Source organism: Mustela erminea, chromosome 21, assembly GCF_009829155.1.
Source record: "Mustela erminea isolate mMusErm1 chromosome 21, mMusErm1.Pri, whole genome shotgun sequence".
Classification (NCBI taxonomy): domain Eukaryota; kingdom Metazoa; phylum Chordata; class Mammalia; order Carnivora; family Mustelidae; genus Mustela; species Mustela erminea.
Window position 1 is genome coordinate 37199750 of NC_045634.1, and position 16941 is coordinate 37216690.

General features: G+C 43.9%; 1 protein-coding gene and 1 non-coding gene across 3 annotated transcripts in view; one reads left to right on the forward strand and one right to left on the reverse strand.

Moving 5' to 3' along the window:
* CSMD1 (CUB and Sushi multiple domains 1) overlaps positions 1–16941 on the forward strand; it is a 1941062-nt gene that overhangs the window by 1423237 nt on the left and 500884 nt on the right. The gene's annotated exons all lie outside the window — the stretch shown is intronic.
* On the reverse strand, positions 549–650 carry LOC116582075. The gene has a single exon (XR_004282371.1). It is a non-coding gene; the product is annotated as a U6 spliceosomal RNA (small nuclear RNA).

Genomic DNA, 16941 nt, shown 5'->3' on the forward strand with positions numbered 1-16941 from the left:
CCAGGACCCTGAGATCATGACCTGAGCCAAAAGCAGAGGCTTTAACCCACTGAGCCACCCAGGCACCCCATCTCTTGCTGACTTTTGACAGTGTCCTTATAATGTGTCTTGGGGCAGCTTTATTCAGGTTCAACCTATTTGAGGTCCATTGATCCTCATGGATCTAGATGTCCATTTGTCGCCTCAGGTTCGGGAAGCTTTTGACCATTCTTGCTCTGCATTTATTTTCTGGCCCATCCTCTTTATTTTCCTTATAATTTCCATGTGATTTTTCTTTTTATTGTGTCCCATAGTTTCCATAGACTTTCTTTACTCTTTTTCATTTTTCTTTTCTTTTTCTTTTTTTTTTTCTTCTGGTTTCTCTAATTGGGTACTTTCCAGTGTCCTGTCATTCAAATTTCTGGTTGTTTCTTCTATCTGGTGGTCTACTTCAAAACTATTGAATTCTTTGGTTCAGTTATTATACATTTTAACTCCAGGAGTTTTTGTTTGTTTGTTTCATTTTTAATGGTTGGTAGTTTCTTATCAATCCTCTTATTTTGTAATGAAAAAAATATGAACATTTCATGGGTATGCATGTCATCCTGTTCAGGGGACATGTTAGTCTTCTCGATTCTTCCAGTTTTAGTAAATGTGGTAAAAGCATGCACCAAATGTATAAAAGAACACCATATTGAGCTGATAAGCACATGCACACATACACACACACACACACACACACACACACACACACACACACTATCATTCTATAGAACTCTCCATTGTTGGGGTACCTAGGTGGCTTAATAGATTAAGTGTTTGACTCCTGGTTTCAGCTCAGATCATCATCTCATAGGTCATGAGATTGAGTCCTGTGTAGGACTCCACACTCAGAAGAGAATCTGCTTGAAGAATCTCTGTCCCGCCTCCCACTCGTGAGCACATATGCCCTCTCTGCCTCAAATAAATAAATAAATCTTTCAATAAAAAAAACAACTCAGTTATCATATGGTTTCACTTGTGTGTGGAGCATAACAAATAGCATGGAGGACATGGGGAGACGGAGAGGAGAAGGGAGTTGGGGGAAATTGGAAGGGGAGCTGAACCATGAGAGACTATGGACTCTGAAAAACAATCTGAGGGGTTTGAAGTGGCGGGGGGTGGGAGGTTGGGGTACCAGGTGGTGGGTATTAGAGAGGGCACGGATTGCATGGAACACTGGGTGTGGTGCAAAAACAATGAATACTGTTATGCTGAAAATAAATAAATAAAATTTAAAAATAAATAAATAACTCTCCAGGAGCACCTGGGTGGCTCAGATGGTCAAGCATCTGCATTTGGCTCAGGTCATGTTCTCCAGGTTCTGGGATCAAGCCCTGATTGGGCTCCCAGCTCAGCTGGGAGTCTGCGGGGAGTCCTCTTCCTCTACCTCTCCCCTGCTTGTGCTCTCTCTATCTCTCTCTGTCTCTCTCTCTCTCAAATAAATAAATGTTAAAAAAAATAGCTCCCCATTGTTGAATTTTTTTTTTTAAATTAAGGAATGCAGCTATGTAGTCTCTTCTGCCAGAATGATTTAAATATTACATCGTTCAGGGACACTTGGGTGGCTCAGTGGGTTAAACCTCTGCCTTCAGCTCAAGTTATGATCCCAGGGTCCTGGGATTGGGCCCTGTATCAGGTTCTCTGCTCAGCAGGGAGCCTGCTTCCCTCTCTCTCTGCGTGTCTCTCTGCCTACTTGAGATCTCTGTCTGTCATATAAATAAATAAAATTAAAAAAAATTACATTGCTCGATGTAAGGCTAATCCATTTTGATTTGTAAATTCATGAGACTATATTTTTCTGATAAAAATAGTTATTTATGTTTCAAAGGTTTTTCTTTGTAAAAGGATTCTTAAATATCGGGGCGGGAGGGGGACACTATAATTTTACTTAATAGATGTAGAATATTAAGGACAAAGGGAACTTGAAAATCCTTAAGACCAGCTTCCTCATTAAAGTAAGAAAAGCACACGGGGTGCTTGGATGGCACAGTGGGTTAAGCTGTGACTCTTGGTTTCAGCTTAGGTAATGAGATAGAGCCCTGGGTTGGGCTCTGCACTCAGCAAAGTCTGATTAAGACTCTCTCTGTCTCTCACCACTGCCCCCACCCCCACTTTCTCTCTCTCAAATGACTAAATAAATAAATAAAAATTAAAAATGCATAAATATTAGCAATATGTACACATACACATATGCAGTATTTCATCTGCTACCATGTGCTAGGAATGGGGCCATTCACTATCATCTATTATAAGTAACAAGTGAGAGATAATTTACTAGGATTTGTTAAAATTTAAGGTCTTAGACAAAGCCGTATTCACAGAATAATATATATTGAAATTAACTATTTATTTATTTATTGAAATTAACTTTAGACTATCTTGAAAAATCTCCCTGAGAGAGGAAAAGGACAAATAAATAAGGAAGAGTCGAGTTGACACAAGGAGGAGAGAAGTCAGATATTTTAAATACATATAAAGTGATACTGATTCAGAAAGATATCCGTATTTATATTTTAAAAACTAGGACATCTTGGACTAGTATATTTATGGACATCCCCTTCTTGAAATTGTTTCTTTTTCTTTAGGGAAAAACAAAACAAAATTATTTTAATCATTGGTTGCATTACCTATATCCAACCCTTCCCTGGTCTTTTTTGAGCCCAGTTGAATTAAGCTTCTGCCCTTCCCCGACACTGCACCAAACTAGGTCTAGGCAGGTCACAGTCCATGGCCAAAGTGAGATTTGCTGGTCCACACTCAGGTTTACACCTTGATCTGTCCATTGCACTTGACACAGCCAATCATGCTTCCTCTATGAACACTGCCTTCACTGCTGACTTGGACACCACTTGTTGGTTCTCTCTGGCTACTCTTGCCTCCTCAGTGCCTTTACCGATGCCACTTAGTGTCCCTAACCCTTGAATATTGGACCTCTCAGGGTCTGCTCTTTTTCCCATTGATATTCAGTCTATCTTGTAGCTTGAAATACTAAGGTTGACCTTTTCTGAAAATGTCTCTAGTCAGGTTCCTCCTCTGAACTCCACATGCATACATCTGATTGTCTACTTGACATCTCCATTTACGTGTTCAGTAGACATTTCAAACATAACATGTCCAAAATAGACCTAGATTTTCTCTCCAAAACCTGTCCCTACCGTCTTCTTGGTAATTTTTCTCTTTCAGCTCCTTAAGCTAAAACACTTCAGAGCTATTTCTAACTCTGCATTATCTCTCATACTCCACATTTACCTCTACCCATATATATATACTCTTTCTGTATAGTCTGCCCATCCTAGGCAGAATCCGACTTTCCACCACCTCTACTCTTAATCACAACAGAGGCCTCAGCAGCCGTCATGTCTTGTCTGAATTACTGCAGTTCTCTCCTGACTGAACTGCTTACTTCTGGTCTTGCCCTTGTGCAGTCCATTCTCACCACACAAACTGTAGTGATTCTTTTTAAAGCTACTGTACGTCACTTCTCCACTCAGAAGCCTCCAGCAGCTTGTCCCCTGTCTCTGGAAAAAATCAGAAGTCCGAGTGGCTCTTCAAGGCTCTGCATAAACCTTCCCCATCACCCCGGCCGTGCCCTGCTGCTCCCGCTCGCCATTACCCTCTGCAGTGTCCTCGTAGTTTCTCAAGCATGTCAAGCGCACTCTGTCTCCATGTTTTTGCCTTCTCTGTCGGATGATCTCCTCTCAGATATGTGCAGCCTCTCTGCCGCGTGCTGTAGATCTGTGGGCGGCCTTGTCTGGGAGCAGACGCCGTCCTCTCTTCCGTCCCCATGACCCTACATGGGTGTTTCTCCCTGTTACTGCCACCGTGGGACATGCAGACTGTCACTGACTTGTTTGTTGCTTCTGACACAGCACTAGACGGCAAGTGAGGCAGGGGCTCCGTTTCATTCACTGTTTTACAGCCAGGCCGAGAGCCTTGTTTGGAAGATAGCGGATGCTCACAAGTGTTTGTGGGATGAAGTCAGAATGCCACACTTACCCTCAGCGTGGTCAGGGAAACGTACTGCTGAGGAACGGAAGCAGCTGACATACTAAACGCGATGTCTTCCAGGTCCCTCCGTGTTGTTGTGAATGCAGGATTCCCTTCTCTTTTCAGGCTGATGGTGGTTTGTTGCACGGACAGACGGTGTCCTCTTTAGAAAAGGAGCCATTCATCGGCCTGCGCACTTTGGGTCCTTTCCATATCTCGGCTACTGTGAATGGTGCATGATGCCTCCTAAATGAGGCCCCTAAAATAGTCAGAGTAGAGAAGAAGACCATTTGATGCTGATTATCATGGACTGGGGGCAGCGGGCCACGCACAGTTCTTGTCCAATGGGTATAAAGATGAGTATGTTTCTGCGATCTGCGGTGTATCACAGTTCCTGTAGTTAACGACAAGATATTGGGAACTTAAAAATTTATTACGAGGATCTCATGTTAAGTGTTTTTCTTGCAAAGAAGGGGAGGTGGGCACAAGGATATCGGAAGTGATGGAAACGTCCATGACCTCGATCGCGGTCGTAGTAACATGAGTGTATGCGTAGGAGCAAACTCATTAACTTGTGTTCATTAATTATGTGTAGAATTTGTGTGCCAAATATATCTCAATAAAGCTGAACAGAAGTGAGAAATAAATAATACTAAAGAACTCGGGACAGTACCTGACAAATACTAGTTGATCAGTCAGGGCTAAGTAGGGACATTAAGGTCAATCAGAGCCCTTAGGATTGAAGTGCTTCATAATAATGTAACTCCAAAGGGATTTCCATAGGGAATAAAAAAGTCCACTTCATCTTCTTATAAACGATGTAGAATAAAGTAAAATAAATAATATGCATGCACAAATACAGAAGTAGATGATTAGGAACAAATTTGAACTTTAAAAATTGATGTTAAGCTGTATCTAAAAATAAGACCTTCTGTTTTCAAGGAGGTTTGGTGTAGAGCATTGATGTGAGGCAAAAGCTCTAGGTATTTATAACAAAAACTGTTAGTACCAACTTTAATTAACTCCTTCTACTGTGTTGCCAAATGAGAGACTTGCTTTGTGTGTAAGTTAGATCAGGAGATGTTGGTTACAATTCAGGTCTAATAAGCCTGAAACATTGGGGCAGGACATTTTTCTCAAGACTAAGCTGTCATTGGGCTGCCTGCGATTCAGCTTCATTTCCAGGTGGGGAACCTCTGTCTGCAGCACACAAGTTCACAGATGAGTCAAACCCGGGAAGAGTCCCTGTGGAAGGAAACCCTGTGTGGTGTGTGACGGGGAGGACTAGGACACGGCACTCTTCTGTTTCCGATGCCGGGAAGGGGGTTCGGGAGACGGCGTCTCGGTCTAGCGACAAAGTGCACAGACCAGGACTGTTACCACCAGAGCACGGCGTGCTTGGGGCTAGCTAAAGGAGACTACTTCGTCATGGTTTGGTTAGGGAAAAGTGTCCCCTGGGTTCTCAAGGCAGCTTGGCACAACTTGAGTTTTCCATCATGTTCTATAGGGATTTTCTTTCCCTTTTCTTTTGTAATAAAGAAAGGGCCAGAGACTCTTTTTCTCAGAATGGTACAGCCTTTAATTTTACATCACAATTCCATGCTTTATTTGTTTTATAAGTGTGTGACAAGATCACCCAATGGTGAGGGACAGTGAAAGGAGCAGTTTTGGGAATTTGGGGTTCTGCAGAGCTTTTTGAATTCAATCTAAGAGCAAGTTACATGACCTCAGAGCCATCCTTGGCCTGGTGTGTGTCCGGTGAACGTCTGCGCAGGGGCTGCTCACGCGATGCCTACGTGTGGCCCTCTTGCTGTGACCTCTGCCTTGCTTTCAGCACTGAAATAGAGATTTGGACACACACAAATATCACTGTCGTCAAAACTGCTAACCCAGCGGGGAAGACATACACGTTTTGTCAAGAAGATAAAACCGGGGCGGGGGGGGCACCTGGGTGGCTCAGTGGGTTAAAGCCTCTGCCTTCGGCTCAGGTCATGATCTCAGGGTCCTGGGATCCAGCCCCGCATCGGGCTCTCTGCTCAGCGGGGAGCCTGCTTCCTTCTCTCTCTGCCTGCCTCTCTGACTCCTTCTGATCTGTCAAATAAATAAATAAAAATCTTTAAAAAAAAAAAAAAAGAAGAAGATAAAACCGGGGATCAAGCAAAGGGAAGGAGCCGTTCCGTCTTCTGGGAGAGGCCTCCTGGGAGAAAGAGTGGAAGGTTAATGAACAGGTGGTGGCTGGTGGGTCACTGCCCGTGAGAATGTCAGGAAGCCCTAAAGCACAAGAGGTGGGCACGTTGGAGGGAAAGACACATTGTTAGCCACAGGCTGGGGTAACGTTTCTAAGAAGCCGCTCAGTGATGGCAGAACGGACATCTGCCTTTCAGGCTGTGTGTGTTTGGGTTTTATCCTAATCGAAAGAAGAAACTGCTGTGGCATTTCTGGAAGGGGTGTCCTTCGATTAGTTTGGAACCTTAAGGAGACTTCTGTGACTACTGTGTGCAGAACCAGGTGTGGGCAAGGCAGCAGTGGAGGTCACTGTTGCATTCTGGGAGAAAGACCACAAGGTTCCCAGTGCTGGTGGCTGTGGAAAGCGTAGGCAGAGAGCTCCCAGGGCTGCTGAAGGCCTGGGTACCGGCGTGATGGATTGTTGCAGGCTTTGCTGTATTGCTAGAGGGGATGAGGCCAGGCTGACAGCATAGGATGGGGCTATGTACCTGTGCTGGGTTTTGGAGACCAGAGGCAAGGTGACCACACGTGCCATCCCAGGTGGGCTCTTACACTGGGTTCCAGTTGGCGGTTGCCACGTGGGAATGGTTCACAGGCTCTGCTGAACCCATCTGCTAAGATTTCAAGGAACGTTGTAAATCTAGAATTTCATGGATAATCCTCATTTCCAACTGTTGGTTCAGAACTTGAAACTCTCTGCTTTGTAAACCGTGCAGGTAGGATGGAGGCCTGTGGCCACCAGTTTTGCTTCCTAAGTATGAAAAGTACTTAACACAGTGTCTCATAAACTTTACTCTCGCAAGGGTATGCTACATGTCAGACCACATCATTAGCCTTAGTAAATAAACAGCTTTAATGGAAGAAATGCTCATTCTTGTATATTCAGGAAAAATTAAAGGAACATCAGTGATGAAATATGGGAGAGGAGGTTGTTGAATTAATTAAAAAGCGTTTATTGATTCTGTGCTATCCGGCCAAGTTTGGGCCAAGGGCTAATGGACGAGACGTCTTTAACGGGTTGAGTGTCTCTGATTTCCTGCCCTACGATTTCCAGCTACTCCAGGGTAGTTAAAAATGTTTTGATTCTTGATAATGTGTGAGGTGATACATGATCCGTGCAAACATAAAGTGTTGTAAATCAGCCTGAATGTGTGTGAAAAAGTTGCTCCATAAAAGTCATGAAAGCAGATGCAACAGCCATCGTGATGTCATTGTCCCAGCACAGCCTTTGGAAAGCACACGGGTAAATATTAGTGTTTTTTCAAAGAACGATTAATATGTAGGAGTTTGTCCACACATTTATGAACCATTGTCTTAAATTCCTGAGGAAATCATTTAATTTAATTTTATTTTTTTCTACACTGCAGTTAGCTAATATATTGTGCCTGGTCCGTTTCTGGAATGCGGTGGGAACAGTACATGGCATTATTGCCTGATACGTTGCGTTGTATAAGACAAGCACCCTGGACAATAAAATATCATAGAGCTGTGGTAGGAACACAAGCCATATAAGAAAGAAAGAATTCAACTCATTGTTCCCTAATTGCTGCACGGGAGGGTTCTCATCCTGGCTCAATCCTGGCTCCTGCTAAGTCAGATTTCTTTTCTCAACCTGGACTTCTCATCTGAACTACAGAAGACAGGCAACGTTCAGATGCCTTTCCCAGCTCCCCGTGGAGGGCACGTAGCTGCTAGCATTTCGGCTGCCGAAGGGGGCTGTGGGTCCGTTAGATACGGGGCGCCTTGAGGTGTCACGGCTTGTCTCGCATGTAACCGGGGAAGGGAACATGCTCTAAGGGTAAACTATTTCTTTTTTTTTTTTTTCATTCCTCAGCGACTACATTTCTGACCACTGCCACTAGATGGTGGTGACAGTTCACACTTCCACTTCACAGCTCTTCTCCGTACTAGGTGTTATGAAGATGACAGACGCCATTTATTGAGTTTCTACTATAAGCCAAAGCCATTCCTCGTGTTGGTAGCTGTCCCGCAGGGAGATGAGGTAACCCCCAGTCCCATACCAGAGACTCCCCTCCACGTCCCGTGGCGTGCAGGTGGCCGTGTCTTCTGTCCCTGTGCACATTCTTCGAGTTCCCTCCGGCACACTCCTGAGGGATAGGATTCCAGAACCTCCCTCACATGTTCATGTGGAACGAGACCAGAAGCTGCCCCTTCAAGTGTGTTGTAAGCAAATTGGATAGAATAAATGCAGACGCACATCGTACGCACAGACTGATGAACTCAACTCGTTTAGGATTTATACTGATGCTTCCAGATGTGAGAAGCAAAGCTGCCTTGTCTGTGTGCGTGTCCGAGCCATCTCAGGTCCCCACAGCCAGAAGCTGGTGCCGTGGTAGCGAGCATGGTCCCAGGTAGCACTCACGAATGTTCCCTTCGTGCCAGAACTCGCAGTCGGTCCTCAGAGGAATCCCACAGGCATGAACCCCAGGAATTCCCTTGTCCGCATGGGAAAAGTAGGAAGTAGAGAGACTTGGTCACTTTTCCAGCATCACCAATACCTTGTGAGAAAGGATTTGGGGACTCAGATCTGTGCTGACCTTGCTAAAGCTCCGGCACTCGATTACAGCCCGGCTGTTGCAGGGGACCCGCCGTGAGCTCCCATTCTTGCTAGCTGGACTGAGACCGTGACGGGCGGGCCACGGAGACGGGTGATGATGTCCTTCTGCCAGCGGATATTTGCTCTGACCCAGACACATGTAATTGTTCTCATGCACGAATGTGCATGGTGATTAGATCTTGGGCTTTGTAGCCAGACGGGTCCGGGTTCAAATCCTGCTGGCAGTCACCCTCTGCCACTGATCACCGGGGTTACCCCCCACCTCTCTGTAACTTGAAGAAGGCTGTCAATAAGGAGCCCACCTTGCCGTGCAGTTGTAACAGTTACGGAGAGCATGCAACACCCCCCGCCCCCAGCACAGCACAGCACAAGGCACGCACTAGGTGCTCACACTGGTATTTTTATTACTTTTATTTTATGAATTTTTACATTAGGAAAAAATCTAGTAGAAAAATTCTTGGAATGAGTTCTGTGTTTGTTTGGAATACTTCCTCATGCCGTTTGTGTTAGAGGCTGAAACGCGTGTGTACAGGATTTGTGTAAAATTGCAGCAAAGGGAGAGAAACTGGTCTGCCTTCGAGGAATAAAGACTACTTTATGGGTCCTGTAAAGGGGGCTTGGAGTACAGGGATAGGCGGGGGGCTGGGGAGGAGGGTACGGGTGTCTTCCCAGATGTCCTGAAAACCTCCAGGAAAGTTACCCTGTGCTCCAGGAAATGCTGAGTCCGCATTGTAAGTCCTGGTGAAGAGAGGAACCGCTCACTCAGATTAGCGTGGGGCCGGCATTCAGGGTCACTGCCCGGCAGCGCACCCCACATACTCAGCAGCTCACAGCTCCCGGCAGCGCATCCCATACACTCAGCAGCTCACAGGTGCTCCCTCCTCATCTCACGCTCTCTCTGCGTCTGAAGGCTGGCCTGGCGAGACTGGGGTCTCTGCTTAGGAACTTGTAAGTCTGAAATGAAGACGTTGGCCAAGCTGCAACCCCATCTGGAGCTTAGTGGCCTCTTGGAGACTCATTCAGGTTGTTTGCAGAGCTCGGCTCCTTGTTGTTGTAGGACTGAAGCCCCCAGTCACATTCCTGTTGGCTCTTGTCTGGGGAGTCCTCTCAGCTACAAGAGGGCACCTTCAGGCCAAGCCAGGTGTCTCTCTCCTGTGCTGGCAGCAAGGTCTCCAAGGCAGGAGAATGCCTCTCCGTGTGGCTGCAGTGGAGTCCCATAGATCACAGGGGTACGAAGGGAGAAGGCTCCCGTATAGCGCAGCTAATCGGGGGCGAGATTGCCCCGTGATGCCCACGGGCCTCGGCCACACTGAGAGGAGGAGATGACACGGAGTTCTGCCGACACCAGGATCAAAGACCACATGCTCAGGGAGAGAAACTGCGGCAGAGAACTCAAGCTGAAGCCTGGGGAGCACCGAGGGAGCCTTGTCCATGGGTAGTGAGTGCTGTGCTCTGCTGAGGCCTGAATCCACCCAACAGAGGAGCAGTGTTCATGGTCAACACAGGCTGTCAGAGAGGAGGCGCCTTCAAGTTAGGTGAAGTGAAGAAATCACACATTCAAAAAAAAAAAGGCAGCAAAGTGCATATAATAGAAAGGTATTAAGATTCACTCTGAAATTGTTCTTTAGTTATGTCCTTAAAGGTAAGGGAATGACTGCCCAAGCTTTTTGAATCACCTGTAAAACCTTGCTTCCTGGGCTGGGTAAGTGCGATTGGTCTGCCTTTCTCTATCTGTCTAATCATCTGTCTCTCTATCATCTGTCGTCAACCTCTCATCCGTCTGTCCATCTAGTCATCTGTCTCTCGGTCACCGATCACCTGTCTTTCTACCTGTCATGTATGTATTATCTGTCATGTGTCCATCATCCTTGTATACTGCTGGCATATAATAAATACTAAATGCAAAAAAAAAGAATTATACTTCTCCCTGGAATATTTCATTATAGAACTCTGCCATTGGACAAGTCAGGTTGACTCTAGGTACCCTGCTCCCCTACCCTCACAGAACCCCATCTTCTGGAGTGTGTATCCTCTATAGTTCTGTTTTCTTTCCAAAGTTTATTTCAGTAACACAACAGCAGCAAACTGCACTATTTTCCTGACATACACATGGAAGCTTCTGTAGGATAAACCATGTGTTAGGCCACCAAACAATGTTTAAGGTATTTTAAATGTTAGAAATCATGCAAAGGATCTTTTCCAATCATAATGAAATCAAACTAGAAATCAATGGCAGAACAAAAATTCACTAATATGTGAAATTTTATAATACCCTTCAAAGAACCTTTGAGTCAAAAAGAAATCAGAAAGGAAAGTAGAAACCAACTTGAGACAACTGAAAATAAGAGCCTGACACACCAGAGCTTATGGGGAAGACCAGAAGTGGTGCTGAGAGAGGGTTTGTAGCCACCAACAAAGGCTTTAAGAGGATCTCAAATCAACAACCTATCTTTACATGGTAAGGAGTTAGGTAAAAAGAACCAGTTAATTCCAAAGCCAAGAGAAGGAAGTTATTAATGCTGAGTAAAGCCAGAAGAAAAATAAAACAGAAGATAAATAAAATAAATAAGATAAATAAAATAGAGATAGAAAACAATAGAGAAAATCAACATAACCAAGAGTTGTTTCTTCCAACCCAGATCAACAAAACTGACATTTAGTGAGATGGACTATAAAAATGGTGTTTTGGGACTAGAACATCCAAAATGCATGCCTGGGCACCATTCTCATTGATAAAAAGTTATTATTATTATAATAACATATTATTATAATAATAACATATAATAATATATTATTATATATTATCAATTATTCTCATTGATAAAAAGTCCTAAGAAAAAGAACAACAACACAGGGTGCTGGGTGGCTCAGTAGGGGAAGCATCTGTGATCGGCTCATGATCCCAGGGTCCTGGGATCCAGCCTTACAGGGACTCCCTGCTCAGCAGGAAGCGTGCTTCTCCCTCTCCCACTCCCCTCTGCTTCTCCCTCTGCCACTCTCCCTGCTTATGTTCCCTCTCTCACTGTCTCTCTCGCTATCAAATAAATAAATAAAATCTTTAAAAAACCAACAAAGAAAGGGATAGGGCACATCATGATTAGGTGTGTGAATATATTGTGCATGCACTTAAAAGCACCATTTCTGTGAGTAGGGAGGCACTGCTTATTCCCAAACTAGGTACGCTGCTCCCCATTTCCAACAACCCATCTACTGCCCGTGGGACTCAGATCAGAAGGGACTGATGACTGGGATGGGCATTCAAGGCGAGTGTCGCTTGGAAGATGGAGAAAGTCACAGATGCGCCGGGCAGGGTTAATTTCAGATTTGTGTGGAGGAGACATCAACAGCAGTGTGCTCCAACATGTATTTATGCATATGAACGGGTTCATGAACGCCTCCGAGGAGTTGGTGTTTTTCCCCGTGGGCGCCGTGCTCTTGACAACTTGTGAACAAAGACTCAGAAAGATGTTTGTTCTTGCCCTGGTTGTGCTATTACATCATGAGGTCTTGGGAAATACAGTTAAATTATCTGAGCCTAAAGGTCCCCGTATGTAAAATGTCCGGGTCACCTAACGCTTCTCTTCCTCTAGCCCAACTCTGTGATTGCATGTTGTGAGAATCCTTGCTGGATTCTTCATTTATGCTCTCGTCCACCTTCAAAATGGAAATGCAATTTCACATTAAGAACGAGCTACCCATTCTTGAATTAATTTGCTACAGTTAGTTGGATGGTCTTTCAAGTGAAGTCACACGAAACCTGAAAACTGCTTATTTTGCAATCTTATAATTAGTGCTGGAAACTATGAGGAAAAAAAAAAAAACTTCGCATGGAAATATGAGGTAGTGGACTTTGCATTTTAGTGACACAACTTCTGATTTTGGTAATCTGATTCAGATAAGAAAATCTGAACCAATAGTATATATATTATGTTAGTTACATTATTTAATATTTTAATGAAATTAATAAGTCTATTTTTTTAAAGAAGTCAATACATTCTCTTGAATGTATCTAGTTTATAGTAAGCATTGTTCAAAAGTTTTACTGGGAATGATAATATCTGGGGAATGTGAAGACACGTCAGTGTGACTATACACTAGTTGTCATAATTTTCCCTGACACAAAATTATCTAAACTTATTTATTATGGTTTTATAACATTTGTAATACATAAATAGTAATAAAACCTTAACTAGTCACATCACCTTACAATTAAATAGGTAACTATTTTCAGAAATGGCCCTATCCAGATATTTTCTCTTTATCAACTTTCAGTATCGGGCGGAGGATATAGTCTAAATAATTGTACATCAACCATTTCAGCTTCTCAAATTTCCAAACCACATGGATCTTTTTTCCCCACAAGCAACTCCTCTGTCCTAGAAGAAATTAAACCAATCAATTCATAAGATTTTATTTTGAAAAACAAATTGTATGTTTCATATGGTTTACTGGGCCATCACTCTGATGAATTGTATAGGGATGGAATGGATACTGTGGGGAAGACAGTCTCTTAGGGAATGTCTGTTCACCAAGACTTGAAGCCCAGAGAAAGCGTCGTAGAAACAGGCACAGAGCCCTCCTCTGTCCCCTGAGTTCCAGCACCCCCTGCTCTTAAGACACTTTATGACTCTGGTCATTTCCCCCTCCTCTGTGAAAATTAGGAGAGGAGAAGCATTTCGTCACTCAGCTTTAGCAGAACAGCTCAATAATCTGTGAAAACCTGGTCATTTAAAATGCATCTATATCACTTTTCATAAGAGGTAGTTCAGAAATCAGCCCTGAATTTGAACGTTTGTGCAACAAATCAAATTTTAATTCCATTGGAGGATTTAACCATGTGAAAGAATTCTACACCACTCTCTTTTGTAAAAGGAAGAATCGTTTTCCATTACTCATAAGTCTCTTCAAAATCAACCATCCCCAAACAAGGGTGATTTTGCCACCCAGGGGATATGTGGCAGGGACTGGAGACATTTTTGGGTTGTCACATTCTGGGGGAGAAATGAATCCAGGTGGTCAAAGCAGCAGAAGATGGCGTGTGCTAGATGCTGCAGGGCACAGGACGGCCCAGGATGCCAATGGTGCTCACTTCGAGAAATCTCATCCTACATCTAGTATATCTACCAAACGTAGTCAGATGGGACACTGTGTAACTTTTATTTTGAAGCAATTTTATTTTTTTAATTTTTTTTAAGATTTTATTTATTTATTTGACACAGAGCACAAGTAGGCAGAGGGGTGGAGACTGAGGAAGGGAAGCAGGCTCCCAGCCAAGCGGAGAGCCCGATGCAGGGCTCAATCCCAAGACCCTGGAATCATGACCCAAGCCGAAGGCAGAGGCTTTAACCCACTGAACCACTCAGGCGCCCCTATTTTGAAGCAATTTTAAATTCAACAGGAAGTTGAAGAAAAGTACAGGAAGTTCCTGTGTACCCATTACCCAGATCACACAAGGATCGTGGCTCACATGCCCTTCATAGAACATCAGAACAAGCCAACTGGGAGCCAGCTGGCTGTTGTATCATCTGATCTCACCAGTTTTTACGTGCACTCGTGTGTGTGTGTATGCAGTCTTTCCACATTCATTTCACTGCCACACACTCAACCACAAAGACTCCCCAACGAGTCCTAGCCCACACTGGCTGTAAGCCTCAACAACCTATAATCTATTTCCATCTCTCTAATTGCGACATTTCAAGAATGCTCTAGAAATGAAATCATAGCCTATGTAGCCTTTTGAGATTGGCTTTCTGAAAGGGCATGAGTACCTTTAAAAATAAGAAACAAGTATTATGACAAACACTTCACCTGAATTTCCCCATTAAAATTTCACATCTCCATGTATCAATTAGGAACTATGTTTGGTTCTGAGTAATGAAAACCAGAAGATAGTGGCTTGTAATATAAAAATAAAACTAAAGCTTTATTTTTTTTGTTTTTCAAGTGATGAACAATGGGAAGGCAGACATTCCCAGAGTGATAAGTTGGCTTCGCATTGGATGCAGGTTCTTTCCAGCTTCTCTGCTCCCCTCATCGTGTGGTCTCAATCAGTCCTGCACAAAATGGCCGCCATCGCAGCCATGCCCTCCCTTGGGAGGAAGACGGGGCAATAGGACAGAACAGTCTTACCCCTGGAGAGGGCTTTCAGAGAAGCCTCAACCCGCTTCTGCTGAGGAGCCTTGGACAGAGATTTTATCATCTGACTACTCCCAGCTGAAAGAAGTAGGAGGGAATGTGGTTTTTGGCACATTTGCACTTCAAAGAAAACGGGGGATTGGGCCTTTAGAAAGCAAGAGATAACAGAGGTTGCTATGTAGACAACTAGATGTGTTTGCCACACACCTTAGGAAATGCATTTTATAGGTAAAGATACCGAGTTTTAGAAAAGTCAAGTGCCTTGAAGCCGATACAGTTAGTAAGGGGTTATTTGGCTTTGCAGTGAGCTCCAAATAGTTTCCAGACCCTTATTTTCAGCTCCTCTGCTGCATAGGTTCTCAGAATGTCCTCTGGATTCTTCCCTGCAGCGTGGGTGGGATCAGCTGGTAGCAACTGAGGAATGAGACACCTGTGTCAGTTAGGGTTCCCCAGAAAGAGGTATCCTACAGGGTGTGTGTGTGTGTGTGTGTAAGGACATTTGCCAGGAGGGGTTGGCTCATGTGGTTGTGGAAGCTGAGAAGTCCCACTGTCCGCCCTGTGTAAACTGAAGATTCAGGTGCAAGAATGGTCCTGGTCCAAGGTCAGGAGAAGACCAACACCCACCTGGAGTAGTCAGGCAAAGAAAGACGCTCCCTTTCTCTCTCTTTTGTTCTATTCCAGCCATCAATAGGTTGGATGGTGTCCACCCACACCGAGGAGGTCAATTTTCTTTTCTCAGTCTGCTCAGACTTTCTTCTCAGTCTACTGGAAGCACCGTTACAGATGCCCAGAAATAATGTTCAGCCAGATACCTGGGCATCCTGCGGACCAGTCACGTTGAAACATAAAATTGTCCAGCACTGGACTAACCAATGGGGCCAGCAGATCAGTCTTGTTGGGAGGGTTTTGTTTTGTTTGCTTGTTTTGTGTGTCTGTGTGGGTGGTCTCATTCTCATAAAAGAGAACAGAATGCCAGAGGCATAAAAGTGTACCTTGATCTTCAGGATCAGCCTAGATGAGGTCAGATATATAGACAGATAACTCGCTGCTCAGGGCAAGAATCATTTGCCTTCATCACTTTCCTCTATTTCCTTCTGGGTGAAGGTGGTCTGGACCTACTGGGCTCTCCAAAAACACTTACTGACTAGTGCATAGTGTCTGCTCTCCTTTGTGGCAGATGATCCCAGAGGCACTGAATCTGCCTATGTCAGGACGAAAGACACAAAATATTGACAGGGAAGGCTGTTTGGGCGAATTGAATACTATTACTGTTACTAGTAAGAGTAATACTATTACTATTACAATCACGTACTGCCTTAGAAACAACACAAGATAGTGGTTCATTGGTGGCGATCTGGAGCTGTTACTGTTCACAGAGATTTTTAGTCTGAGTGATTTATGCCTGATGCTTGGTCCAGAGAGCGAGTTCTACAGAATAACCAGTCTGCAGTAATATATTTGCTTTATTTAAACTGTGCAGAAATGTTAGCCACTTATAATCTAAAATATTCTTATACTAAAGAGGCTTTATGTCTCTTGACTCATACAAAAGGGATTCGGAGTGTCCATTTACACAAAAATTATACTTTAGACAGTATCTCTATTTGAAACAATATCCTTTTCTATATTTGCTTTCCTGTGATAACCTTATATTTTAAGACAATTCCTACTCTATAGAGAATTTAGGAAGGGAAAACTATTTATTTTTATGATTGATGGGGAAGTGCCAGAAATATTGCACAGGACTACTGTCTGTAGAAGAAGTTAAAGAACAGCGTACTGCCTTCAGTTTCTAAAATGAGAATATATGTGTGTGTTGTCATTTTTTCATTTTAACCTGCATCGACAACTCGGTACCTTGACAGCTTTCAGCTCTTTGAAGCGCCATGCACCTGGCCGCTAATTGCTTGATTTGGGGTAACTTTTTAAGCCCCCGTCTAGAGAGAGGGGCTGATTCCACCAGCATTAAAGTACTTGTAAAGTGTAAAACCATG